This window comes from Nicotiana tabacum, chromosome 7, assembly GCF_000715075.1.
Source record: "Nicotiana tabacum cultivar K326 chromosome 7, ASM71507v2, whole genome shotgun sequence".
Classification (NCBI taxonomy): Eukaryota; Viridiplantae; Streptophyta; class Magnoliopsida; order Solanales; family Solanaceae; genus Nicotiana; species Nicotiana tabacum.
Window position 1 is genome coordinate 12,191,117 of NC_134086.1, and position 14,092 is coordinate 12,205,208.

A 14,092-nucleotide genomic window follows, 5' to 3' on the forward strand; every position below is an offset into this window, starting at 1 on the left:
CCCAAATACTTAATGACCCATTTCTGACCATCTCCTCCTAACTCATGCCACCACATCTGAAGCCGAAATAGAAACTCATCTACATCTGTGAACGGTGGGTTTTGGATGGTGCTCATTTTGTACTTGTGAGTGATTTTAATTTTAAAAAAAACAAAACAAAATCAAGACTCAATTTGAAAAGAAAAAAATCATTATTATAAAAAAAATATTCGTATAAAGAAAAAAATGCTTCGATGAAGCAGATTTAAAGGTCGTGTTTACTAGCACGCAATTTTTTTTTTTGAAAGAAAAAAAAAGACCAAAGGCGGTTGTTCTTGCAAAAACAGCCTTCCGGCGCCCTTTTGGGGACATTCGGCATATTTTGGACAAGAATGGTATCACCTTACTTATAACAAAACGACATTTATGTACCAACATTTTTTATTTATTTATTATCTATTTTATTTTATTTTAATTAAAATAGTTGGCCCCGATGTGGGTTACCTACGTATCTCACATCCGACGAGAATCAAACTTACGTAGGGTTGCCTACATATCTCACATCCGGCGAGAATCAAACTTACGTAGTTCGAAATAATAAAACCATTTTTTTTAAAAGAAACACGACATTTCCTTTCCTTTTCAGGATTTCAAAATATTTTGGAAATTATTATTATTATTTTCGAGAACAGCCAATTTTCTTTCTCGGTTCTCACATTGATTTTCCCTTTCTAACTTTTTCCTATAAGCTGGTCAACATGCAGATCCGAAACAAATGAATGCACAAGTAGCAAGTAAGATGCATCATGATGGTCTTTTCATTTCAGGTACACCTGTCCTAGACACACCCAACCCTTATGTTGAGTCTCCGAAGTCAAATGCACATGATGCAAACAAACGTTCCTACTAGGGATCCGGCATGAAGCTGAGTTATTCTAAGTGTAAAACCTGGGGTATATTGTTCTAGACCTGGCTTACCCAAGCGGACAGCTCGAGCCGAAGTGGGGGCAACGTACCGGGAGCACGAAAGTCTACCCGGCCTAGTTACTTGGCCCATCATCGTTCTATTTGGTATGACTTTTAACATAAAGGTGGGCCACGCGCACGTGTGCACCATAAATTCAGAAGACTCAGAAAGAAGAAGGGTTTCGTAGCAGTTTAATATACAGTTCAGATATTATCAAAGCGGTAAAACGCAACATTTAGCACATTAGGCCCAAACATGTGAGTAAAACAGATAATAAATAAAGCCAAATATAACAATTATTCTAAGCTCAAATTCTTGAACCCTGAACCAGAGATTCTGGGTTCGGTCCCCAGCAGAGTCGCCAGAGCTGTCACACTTCCTTTTTACCTACACCCACAAGGGCATAAGGGAGTTTTTCCAATTAAAGGACAATCGAAACGGGATTTATTATTAAAGATTTAGAGTCGCCACTTGGGAGATTTATGGTGTCCCAAGTCACCGGTTGAATCCCGAATCGAGGAAAAGATTGACTCTGTATTACAGTCCGCGAACCAGAAATCTGAGTAAGGAATTCTGTTAACCCGGGAGAAGGTGTTAGGCATTCCCGAGTTCCGTGGTTCTAGCACGCTCGCTCAACTGTTATATTTGGCTTAAATTATCTGATTTTAACAATTATGAACCTATGTGCAAATTTTAACCTTAACCGCTTTTATTCATTTTTAAAGAAAATTGCAATGTCATTAAAACAAGTCTTGAACCACGTCATATAAATGCACCCGTGGTTTTTGGACATATTTTAACATCGTTGGGATTTGGATCTGGGTCACATAAATGCGCACCCGAGTTTAGGGAGGTAATGTTATTAAAATACGCGCCTAAAGAGACTAACGCGTTATTATTTTGGGGAAGGCCGTGAAATTCGCTAAACGGCCCGTCCCGAAATCTAAGTATTTTAATATACACAATTATCGAGGGCCCCGCAATTTATGTATTTTGTTTAGCGAGGCTCATCCCGTTTTATTATTTTAACGTGCAAACCTAGAACAATCTATAGTTTTCTACTTAATTTGTCTCTAAAATAAAAGAAAGGCCCTAATTAATTTGTTACTGGACTGATGCAAACTAAGTAATATTTTTGCACCAAGATCCGACTATTGGGCTCCGGTGTGAGCCCAACAGAGGGAATTTAAAACCAAATATACACCATAAAATCGGCCAAAACAGACCTTGGCCCAGGCCTAAATAAGAAAGGGGCCAAAACTGGCCTGGGTCGTGCATCAATTATCCTGAGGCCCAAACGTTTAGGGACTAGCCTGTTAAGCCCTGTCTTTTATACTAAATGGAATTTCAATTTAATTAAGAACACAAATCTGATGAATCTACTACTAAAATTAACTAGCCAGTAAAATAAATTCAATGCAACATTAAACATGAGTTGTAAAGCAACTGATTTCAGATTTCATGACCCACATAAACTGCATGTGATCACAATTTCAAACATGGTGCATACTAGTTCAAATTTCAAATTCCCTACTATGACTCATTTTTATTAAAATGCTGACTCATGAACTTTGATTAAACACTAACGTGACCACATATGAGAATTGAAACTCGAGAATTAAGGATGCTAGATGAAAAGGATTGCCTAAATTAACCTTACGAATTACATATCTCATATCTACTTTTAACTTTCTGATTTCGAACCCACACACAACCACTCGAACTCAGAATTATAGATTAACTCACATCATCACTACTAAATATAAAGCTCCTATGATCAGAAGAAGTATCACACTACTTTAACAGTCTACAGCCTAATTAATCACAGCTTGAAAATACCATTTATACAAACCGGAAATTAACTAAACTAATAGAAACTATTCTGTTAGTCCAGCATGGAATTATTACAATGAATACTCAACTAAACTCATATGCATTTCTAAATATCTAACACACACTTAATGATTCAAATGCACAAACTTATAATTAACAGTCCATCAGTACGGTTATTACAGTATAATGAAAGCAGTAAATCAACAATAGGCCTCCACTTCAACAACAATAGGCCTCCACTTCATTCATTTTCAACAGGAAGTTTTCATACATCGAGTTTCAGGACATGTACCTGGTATGTAGAACAGAAAAATGGGGTAAGCAATCAGCAACAGCAACAACAAACAGCAAAATACAGCAGCAGAAAGCCCAACACAGTAGCTTCAATACCTCAATCCAGAAATCCCAGCAACACGGAGAAAATCAGTAAAAATGGAGAAGAGAAATAGTCTGAAAATCTCTCTTTGTTTTCTCTTTCTAGATTTGAACTCTCTCTGGTGTTCTTCCACTCTCAATATTTCAGAAAATTTGGTTCTATCTTTTTTACTCTCTCCAAAATGAATTATGCCCCTGTATATCCAGTGTATCCAGAAAGTATATCGAGTGTATACCGGTCTCTCCGCCCTTTTTTTTATTTTTTATTTTCAGCTCCCTTAAATGGGCATTAAATTAGTGCATTTTCCACTACCAACTTAACTTTTCATTTCTTTAATCCTCCACTCCATTTTCCACTCAATTATCCACTTAATTATTTAATCCATTAGTGCAATCCTAACCCTACTATCCACTAGAAACTTCTTAAGTAGGTAAACCCTTGAATTACTTATATTAATCAGTTCTTATTGACACAATTAAACAAGAACTTAATACCAAACTTATTGAACTAATCCTACTTATTTTGACTGAGTGATTAACGAGATACAATTTCACAGTGTTACAACAAACTGATATCTTAATTATACGAAACAAATCTATAAAACCAAAATCTTAAAGAAACAACAGTGAACAGAAATATTTCATACCAAAGAACTAATCGAATTTCAAATGAAATTGACCAGAAAAAGAAAAAGAGACGAGGAAGACGAATATTAGAATAACACTAATGAAAATAAACAAAAACTAGGAAAGAACTCACTGGATAGGCTCGAACTTGGATTTGGCACTCTGAATCAGCCCAAAATAATACCAAACGTTTGTTCCTGATGCAGAACAAACGAGCGTTATTATTTTGTGATGAAACAAGTTTAAATAAGCCCAGAAATCCAACCAAACGATCTTTCATGCACTGGTCAGAATTTCAAGGTTCTAAGGCTCGAACTCAGATTCGATATTCGAGGAGTTCTGGATACATTCAAGGGAAACTAATGATATATTGGGCCTAAGGGGGTTGTGGAGGTTGTGTGGTGTTAATTTGGGAGGGATTGGAGTCGGCGCCGCCACCGGAGAAAGTTAGGGCGGTGCTAGGGTTCATCCTTTTGAATCGATATTCGAAGGGATTCAGGCATGTTCGAAGGTAAAGGGTTACGGATCCGGGAAGAGGGGATCGAGGGGGTTTTAGGGTGTATTTTTGGGAGTGATTAAAGCCGGCGTCGCCACCGGAAGGCGGTGGGGAATGGTGGTGGCTGGTCTCTAGGGTTTGGCTGGGGAAGATGAGATGAGGGGTTATGAGGGGGTGGGGTCTGTTTGGTCAAATATATGCTGGGGTGAAATTGGATCCAGGTCGTTAGATCAAACGAGATCAACGGCGTGGATCATCTGACTAATTGGAACGACGTCGTTTGAGTGATTTAAAGACCGGATCGGTCTCAGATAAAATGGGTCGGGGTCGGGTAAGGGGCAAAGCTTTGGGGCCGTTCGATCAAATAAAATTGATGGCCCTCATCAAAACGTGTCCAAATGACGTCGTTTGGTTCTGGTAGGGGTGGACCGGGTATGGCAGACAAGTCTGGGCTGGTTTGGGGTGGGTTTGGACGGGTTTTGTTTTGGGCTTGGGGATCTTTTGGCCCAAATTTGATTTCTTCTCTTTTATTAACTCTTTTTCTTTTCTTTTCTTTTCTTCTTTTTCTTTCAAAAAAAATTAAAACTAAAATCCTAATTAAATTATAAAACACCAAATTAACTTAAAAATACTAATTAACTCTAAATAATAATTATCATAAATAATTAAATGCCAAATTAAAAGAAAATCACACAATTTGACTAAAATTACAAAAATATGTTATTATTATTTTTGAATTTTCATTTTTGTAAAACACCTAATTATTAATTAATTCCAAAAAATGTAAAAATCAAATCTTAAATGCCAATGCTATATTTTTGTATTTTTAATGCATTAATAAAATTAAACATGCCCACAAATATATGCAAACAATCAGGAAAATCACACATAATTAAAGACAAAACCTAATTTTGGGAATTATTTTGGAGTAATTCGTATGAGGCAAAAATCACGTGCTCACACTACCCACACTAAGTGACGGGCGTGTAGGTGTATACCTCGAGGGAATGAGACTTGGTCCGTCCCGTGAGGCTGCGAGGCCTAATAGCTATTATTTGTGGTTATGTGTTTACTTGTTGTTAAACTTGTTTGCCTTCATGTTAGAGATCATGCTTAGGCTTTATTCATGCTCACATTATTTGTACTCAGTCATAAAAATTATTGTAAATGTTTACCTCAGTCTCTATTATTTGCTAATATGCTGTGATACTTGATGTGGACTATGTCCCTTTATTTGTTGATGATGGTGAGGCTAGTGAGATACACGATTGAGTGAGGCCGAGGGCCTGATTGTGAGGATATTAATACCATAGCGTATGAGTTATCCGCGTAGCACGTGAGTTGACCGTACGAGTCCAGGTATTGATACCATAGCGTGTGAGTTGTTCGTGTAGCACGTGAGTTGACCGTGCAGATCCAGGTATTTATATGATGGCACGTGAGTTGTCCATGCTTAGCGCTTGGGCTTTGGGAGCCCCTCCGGTGTCTGTACACACCCTAAGTGAGCGCAAAGTGTTGAGTGTTGAGTGTTAAGTGCGAGTGCTGAGTGATGGAGTGACATTGCTGTGAAGTTGCATTTACTTTTGTTGTTGCTGCATTTATCTGTTAAATTTCTTTATTGTATTTACTGAGTTATGGAATTTACCTGTTTATTCCTGTTATTTTTAAAATTGTGAAAAATAAATAATTGGATTGTTTTACTTAGCTCGTCAATACTACTCAGTTCCTTAGTTATTTGTCTTACTACTGAAGTGGTTGTACTCATACTACACCCTGCACTTTATGTGCAGATCCAGGTGAATTAGAGCGCGGCGATCATTGAGTTCAGGCCGGCTATCTGTGGAGATTGCAAGGTAGCTGCTAGTGTCCGCAGGACCTTGTTACTCCTCTTGTCATTTCTTCTTTTGGACAGTTAGACAGTTTGTATATCTTAGTTTATTATTTTAGACGCTCATGACTTAGTAACACCCCGATGTTTAGGACTCGTTTTCGTATTTTATATTAATTATATTTAGAGGTTATTTAGTTTATGAGAAATTCAAATGGTGAAAATATTTTATTAAATTCTTATAATCGATTTAGTAGTAATATTTTGGGAAGTAGGATTGCCTTGTAACACGATAGGCGCCATCACGACCATGGTTAGATTTTGGGTCGTGACAAGGTGATATCAGAGCCTAGGTTACATAGGTCTCACGAGTTATGAGTGGGTTAAGTAGAGTCTGGCGGATTGGTACGGAGACGTTTGTACTTATCTTCGAGAGGTTGCAGAACCTTTAGGAAAACTTCACCTTCTTGAATTCTTATCGTGCAGTATTGATCCATCTTGAAGTGTAACTCTTTGAATTCTTTCAATGCATTCGTATGTGCACATGGGTGCTCGGTATCAGTTGTGCATCGACGGATTGTGATTCCCTGGATGAGGTGCGAGATGTGATTTCTGTGTGTTGATGTTGGGCCAGTCTGGAGGATTTGAGGCTGGGTTTTGACTGTAGCTTGAGCACTAAGGTGTGGATTGTGTGAGCGCGTGCTTGTAGACTTATATGTTTGGTAGTGTCCCTATTAGTGAAAATAGTGGCTGGATGGATACATGATGAGTATGATGTGACCGCGAGATGAGTTCATATGATTTGAATGTGACGAGAAGGTATAGCTGAAGGTTTCACCTATTCAGGTATGTTTTTAGACTCGTTTGAGGACGAACGTTTGTTTAAGAGAGGGAGGATGTAATGACCCGGCCTGTCGTTTTGAGGGTTATAGCCCCATTTTCCCCATCTATGCTTCTTTATGTATTTTTCAGTTGTGTTGAGTTGTATCGAGTTGGTAGATTTGGGTTCGGAGTAGTTTTGGAGTGAAATGAACACTTAGTCTCTTAGTTAGAAAGCTAAGTTAGAAATCAATCGGAAGTTGACTTATGAGTAAACGAATTCGAATTTTGATTTTTATGATTCGATTAGCTTCGTTGGGTGATTTTAGACTTAGGAGTGTGTCCGAAATATAATTTGGAGGTCCGTGGTAGAATTAGGCTTGAATTGCCGAAAGTTGAAAGTTTAGAAATTCTTAGGCTTGAATTCGAGGTTGATCTGGTGTTTTGATATTTTTTTCGGAGGTTCGACTAAGATCGGCAGTGATATATGACTTGTTGGAATTATTGGTTGAGGTACCGTGGGCCTCAGGTGAGTTTCGAATAGGTTTGGGTTATGTTGTGCTCGTTTTTCTTATGTTTCGACGTCATTTCTTCAAGTGCTGAGTGATGGAGTGACATTGCTGTGAAGTTGCATTTACTTTTGTTGTTGCTGCATTTATCTATTAAATTTCTTTATGGTATTTACTGAGTTATGGAATTTACCTGTTTATTCCTGTTATTTTAAAATTGTGAAAAATAAATAATTGGACTATTTTACTTAGCTCGTCACTACTGCTCAGTTCCTTAGTTATTTCTGTTACTACTGAGGTGGTTGTACTCATACTATACCTTGCACTTTATGTGCAGATCCATGTGAGTTAGAGTGCGACGATCGTTGAGTTCAGGCCGGCTATCTGTGGAGATTACAAGGTAGTTGCTAGTGTCCGCAGAAACTTGTTACTCCTCTTGTCATTTCTTCTTTTGGATAGTTAGACAGTTTATATATCTTAGTTTATAGTTTTAGACGCTCATGACTTAGTGACACCCCGATGTTTGGGACTCGTTTTCGTATTTTATATTAATTATATTTAGAGGTTATTTAGTTTATGAGAAATTCAAATGTTGAAAATATTTTATTAAATTCTTATAATCGATTTAGCAGTAATATTTTGGGAAGTAGACTTGCCTTGTAATATGATAGGCGCTATCACAATCATGGTTAGATTTTGGGTTGTGACAGAACTCCCCCTCGGGCACAATAACATCAAATCAGCCCCTCGGGCAATATCACAAAACAATACCAGCCCCTCGGGCTATATCTCATGTCACAATGGGTACCCACGCTCACTAGAGGTGTGCAAACTCCTGGAGGGGCCCTTTACGGCCCAAACGCAATATCAAGCCATCTCGTGGCATCATAAACAGGCTCTCGGCCTCATATAAAGATCAAGCCACCTCGTGGCGTACAATCTCAGGCCCTCGGCCTCATTATCATAATTAGTGTATCATTGTGGCAGCGTGCAGCCCCACCCAAAAGTATCCTCACAATATAGGCCCTCGGCCTTACTCAATCAGAATCTCATAAGCCCTTCGGGAAATAGTAAAAAATATGCAGCTCAACTCAAAATATTTTTAAAACATCATTTAAGGTTTCTAAAATAGATTAACATAGCTGAGTTTTGAAAACATTGAAAGATCTGGCATGACTGAGTACAAGTATGAAATCAAACAGTGAGGAAAATATCATTAACGATCCCCTAAGGGTTCAAACAGTTGGCACAAAGCCCAAATTGGAACAGATTTGACACTGTTTCAGAACATCCATAGCTGTTGGAAATATTGAGGGAAAATTAAAACGGATTTAAAATAATCCGAAAAAGAAAATGGGCCGGACCGAACCGGGTCACGGGTCATGGGTTATTCCAAATTGAATTTTGTTAATTAATTAATTAAATATTTGAAAAGAATTTTGTCCAAAAAGATTAATCAGTCAATCTTTGACCAAATGCGAAGCCGAAGACGAGTGAGAGACGACGACGACGGCGCGAGACTTGCCTTCTTCTTAACTCTTTACGATCTAAAAGATGAACTTCTCTATATATATACAAAGATTTTCTTTCCTTCTACCAATGAGGGACAAAGTGCATTAGTAAAATGAACTAATTCAAAATTTCACTTCCATCCATTTCTTTTCCCACCATTTTCCATTCATACCTCTTTTGTTATAAATAACAAATAATAACAAAAGCCCAACAATATATACCCCCGTCGTAATACTATTAGTTTAAATATATCTATTTTCCATTAATTTTGTCCAAATTGGATATTCAATCCTACGTGACACTGACATTTGATGAGGTAGATGTTACATGGCTTGCCACCTCAACGCCCCTAACCCATTTTACCGCTCCCTTATATTTTTCTCCAACAGTAAACTTTTCTTCCCTACCACTATTGCTACCATTACTGTTATCATGAAAAATATTGTATTTCAAATTTTAGTCTTTTATATATAGACTAGAGGCACTGAGATAGCATGTCACGTGACATTCACCTCATCAAACTTAACAAAAGAAGGATATATTTGAACCAATAGTATGAATGATATATTTGAACCAATAGTATTATACCCGGGGTATATTTGAACCCAAAGGATAACGAATAGTATATTTAATTTTTTTCTCATAATACAAGGGTATATTTGGCCCTTTGCCGTTTTAGAAATAAAAATTTTGATGGAGATATTTACCCGATATTTATGCTCGTGAAAGATAACAAATACCCTGTAAAATTAGTCGAGGCATGCACAAACTAACTTGGGAAAAAACAACATTAACATGATTGCATCAATCATTTATAGACACAAGGTTACTTTGCTCCTAAGGATCTTATACGTTAAGGAACTACTAGAATAGGTTCCTAACCCACACGTTATTTAATTTGGTATTTCTTTGTTCTTTAAAGGGGAAAAAGAAAAAAAGTCACGAGAGAAAGAGAAAAGGGACAAAGCAGAAGCAATATGGTAACAAAATGCCAAAATTTGGAAAAGTTTGTCTAAAAGGGAACAATTAATTGTGTATTTGCTTCTATAATTTTATTTTCTCTTTATGCTAAATGTCCAAATTTGCAATCATAACATCACTATACGAAAGGAGGAGCATATTCATAATCACATATTTGTGAACTGCTAAAAGAGTAACAAGATTCTAATTAATAAAGGTGGTTTGATTTATGATTTAAAAAAATAAGAGATGTTGTAATATTGTGCACCTTCAACGGTTTTACATCTAATTCTTTAAAAATTATTGTATGAATACTTTATTTAAAAGTTTAAGTTATTAAAAAAAAGCATGTACTTATTTATTTATTTAATTATATTTTCAATATACTCTAATGACGGATAAATATTTTGGCGAAGGCGTATTTTTTTGGGGAGGGTGGCCATGATTTGTGAAAGATGGGAAGATAGAAGAAGGTAAATATTTATGAGCGTCCAACAAAATTGCCAGGTCTTGAAATATATATCGATTTAATGTAAACATTATGAGTGCGTAAAATTTTCTTATCAATTTGTAGATGTCAATAACATGACATTGGACACTCAACGCTTATCATCAGTCCTCCTACTACAAAAGCAAACCACAGAATTGAAAATATTAGACCTTAAAATTTTGCAAAATCAAACATAAGTCATTCGTCAACCTTTGATTATGAATTATTCATTTATTTGACAATGAAAACTAAGGGCCCCACGAGGCTGAATTTTTTCTATACAAGACTAAGGACCCCTTTGCCCGATACACAAATTTCATTTTGTGAATTCTTTTTTTAGAAAAAAATGTGTTTGTTCATGAATTTTTGCAAGTTTTTAGAAATTTTTTGAAACTGAGTTTTTCGAAAAGATCACTTTTTTAAAAAAATAATTTACAAAACTGTAATATTTTCTCAAGTAAAATGCATGTGCAAATATAACTCCAATTTTTGAATACCGATTTTTAACTTAACTCCAAATATTAATTATTATTTTTTCAAAAATTATAATTTTTATGTCCAAACGCCTTCTATGGCTATCATCTGAATTAACGTTTGATCCAGTTTCGTAGCCCAACCCATCTAGATGTTTATTGTCCCCATAATGTAGCACTTTTATTTGATTTTATTTTATTTCAAAAACAGGTTGTTCTTAGTTTTCGAATTTGGTTTATAGTTGGTTTCAGAAAACGTTTAATTTAGACTTTCGAAGACTAAGGTCTTAGTTGTTAATGAAAACGCCACTGGTTTGATACCTTTTAAAAAGAATAATTATTTCTGTCAATAGCTGCTAAATAATTATAAATTAAATTTTTGCTTTCACATGCACTGGCCGACACCCGACTTAAAAATTGATATAGCTGTAATTGCCCCCTCATTTCCTTGGTCTTTTTTTATTTATTTTTTTATTTTTAATTTTCGTCACATGCATACCGGGAGCCTTGATGTAACTGGTAAAGTTACTGTTATGTGACCATGATGTCACGAGTTCGAATTATAGAAATAGCCTCTTGCAGAGATTCAAGGTAAGGTTGCATACAATAGACCTTTGTGGTCCGGTCCTTCCGCGAACAGCACACATAACGGCACCTTAGTGCACCCGGTTGCCCTTTTTTTTTCCCTGTCATATGCATACTTTCTTTATGTTAATCACAATCATTATAAAATTTCACTTTGTTTATAAAAGTTTGTCATTTCACTTTTGTTTTTAGTTTTTAAATTAAAAATAAAAAAATGAAAAGATGAACTCAATAATATTTTTTTTCTTTTAGATGCTTTTCCATAACGTTGATCTTTGTATACGTTAATGCTTATTGAATCCTAATAATAATAATAATGGGATTCAAAAAATGCAAACTTGCATAGTTAGTGAAAAATTTAATTATTTAGGGATTCAACAATTTATATATATACCAAAATTTTGATTTTATCATATTTGTACAATATAATTTACAAAATAAGTGAATTCAATTGAATCTTCTTCAACACACTTGGCAGGCGTTTGGACATAAAAATTCTAAATTTTGAAAAAAGTTGTATGCAAAGTTAAATTGAAAAATGGTATATTTGAGATTTGAAATTATGTTTGGACATGCATTTCACTTAAAAATGAGTGAGAAATTTTTTTTTTTCTGAAAATGACCACTTTTGCGTTTTTGAAAAATTTATTTTCGAAATTTTTTAAAAAATTTGCAAAATTTCTTGGACAAACATATTTTTGAAAAAAAAAATTATGGACAAGCGGGGCATTAGTTCTGCCACTGGATCTCGTACAAAATTATTCTTAGGATAGAATGCTAATCAAATGCAGATTAAATAATACTCCCTCTGTTTCAGTTTATGTGAACCTATTTCTTTTTTGGTCCGTTCCAAAAAGAATACCCCTTTCTAAATTTGGTAACAATTTAGCTTAAACTTACAATTCTACCCGTAATGATAAGCTTTTATAACCACACAAATACTCTGGGTCCTTTTTTGACTTGTTTAGGACCATAAATTCTAAAAGTCTTCATTTTTTCTTAAACTTCATACCCAGTCAAATAAATTCACATAAATTAGAACGGAGGGAGTACTGAATTTTATATAAAAATTATTTTCTAATCGGAATAATCAAACGAAAACGTGATATTTGGTTTTAGACTTTACCGGGGGGAAAATGGTTTTAGACATCAAACACTACTAGATTTCTAGTGGTAGAAATATAACAAAAATGGTCTAAAATGGATGGCCGTGTAACGTCAACCACTCATTTTATGACTTTTTGGCCTACCCCTTGATTTCTTTTCAATTCAATCTTGATGGCCCCAAATCCTCATCATAATCGGTCCCACTTGTCTTGACCTTTTGGTACTTGACATGCATCAACACCATACATGATCTTAGGACCTTGAAAAAAAACTTATGTTTTAGAAGGAAAAAAAAAACAATTTATACGTTGATTAAGATTTGGTACCAACAATGATCCAAAAATTAAAATTGATACTAGTAGGTAGTAAAATTGAGAAATTTGAGAAAAGAACTTGCTTGTCTTATAATTCATCAAAATCAAGAAATCAATTAGAAAATACAAATTTAGAATTTATTAAAAAAAAAAATATATATTATATGTGTGATACGTGGTCCTCTTCTCAATATATATATATATATATATTGAAAAGAGAAAATATAATGCCGAACTCGTAATTTTATTCTTGAACATATAATTAAAGGGATTGGGGGAAAATTAAAAGAATATAGGGTCTTCCTTAAAAAAGAAATAAAGTTGTTATTATCAAGATTTTGACATGTATTCTAGAATTCTTTTAGGTACTTTATTCCTTGTGTTGGAAACTTGGAATACCAAATGGTTACTATTTCTTTATGTGGATAGAAAGTGGCATCGTATTTGAAGTCATTTTAAATTAGTCTGCCATTTTAATAAGGAGTTTCATATGTAATGATATAGATTATTTTAGTTTAAATTATTAATAACTTGATTTGGTTAATTGATTAATTTCCTAAGGAGCTAATTTTCATCCAGAAGAAACTATCATTAATTAAAATCGGTTCAATGCATGTTCAGTTTTTCAAAGTAAAGAAGTTCAATTGCGTATCGAGAAAAATAAATATACATTCTAGAAAATGATACATCTCTCGTTGCCTAATATTGCCTAGGCGTTTAAAACATTTATTCTTTAGCTATGCATTTTCTCAACTTTTTAGACATGGATAATAAACCAAATTGAAAACGTTATGAGTTTTAATTCTTTCCTTAATTATGCAAATTAAGCTTAAAAGGGAAATAACTTAATGCCTTACAAATTTCTCTCCTCAAACTCATGAATTTTAAGGAAATAGGTAAAAAAAATTATGAGAACGAGTTACCAAATTTTAGGAGATACGCTAGAGGGAAAGCCAGGATTTCAAGTTTATGGGTTCAGGATTCTAGTTCATTTAAGTTACTGGGTTCTAAATTAAAATTTTGTGTATATTAAATAATTTTTTAAGACAAATATACGGTTTGAACCAAAACTATTAGGTTCAACGGAAGGGCTGGCTCCGCCCCTAAAGACGCATAATTGACAACAAGATTATTTAGTCCAATATTTTCATTTAGTTTAACGAAGTATAGGATATTGTATATCAGGTTAATAATTTATGTACCAAAGTATATTGTTAC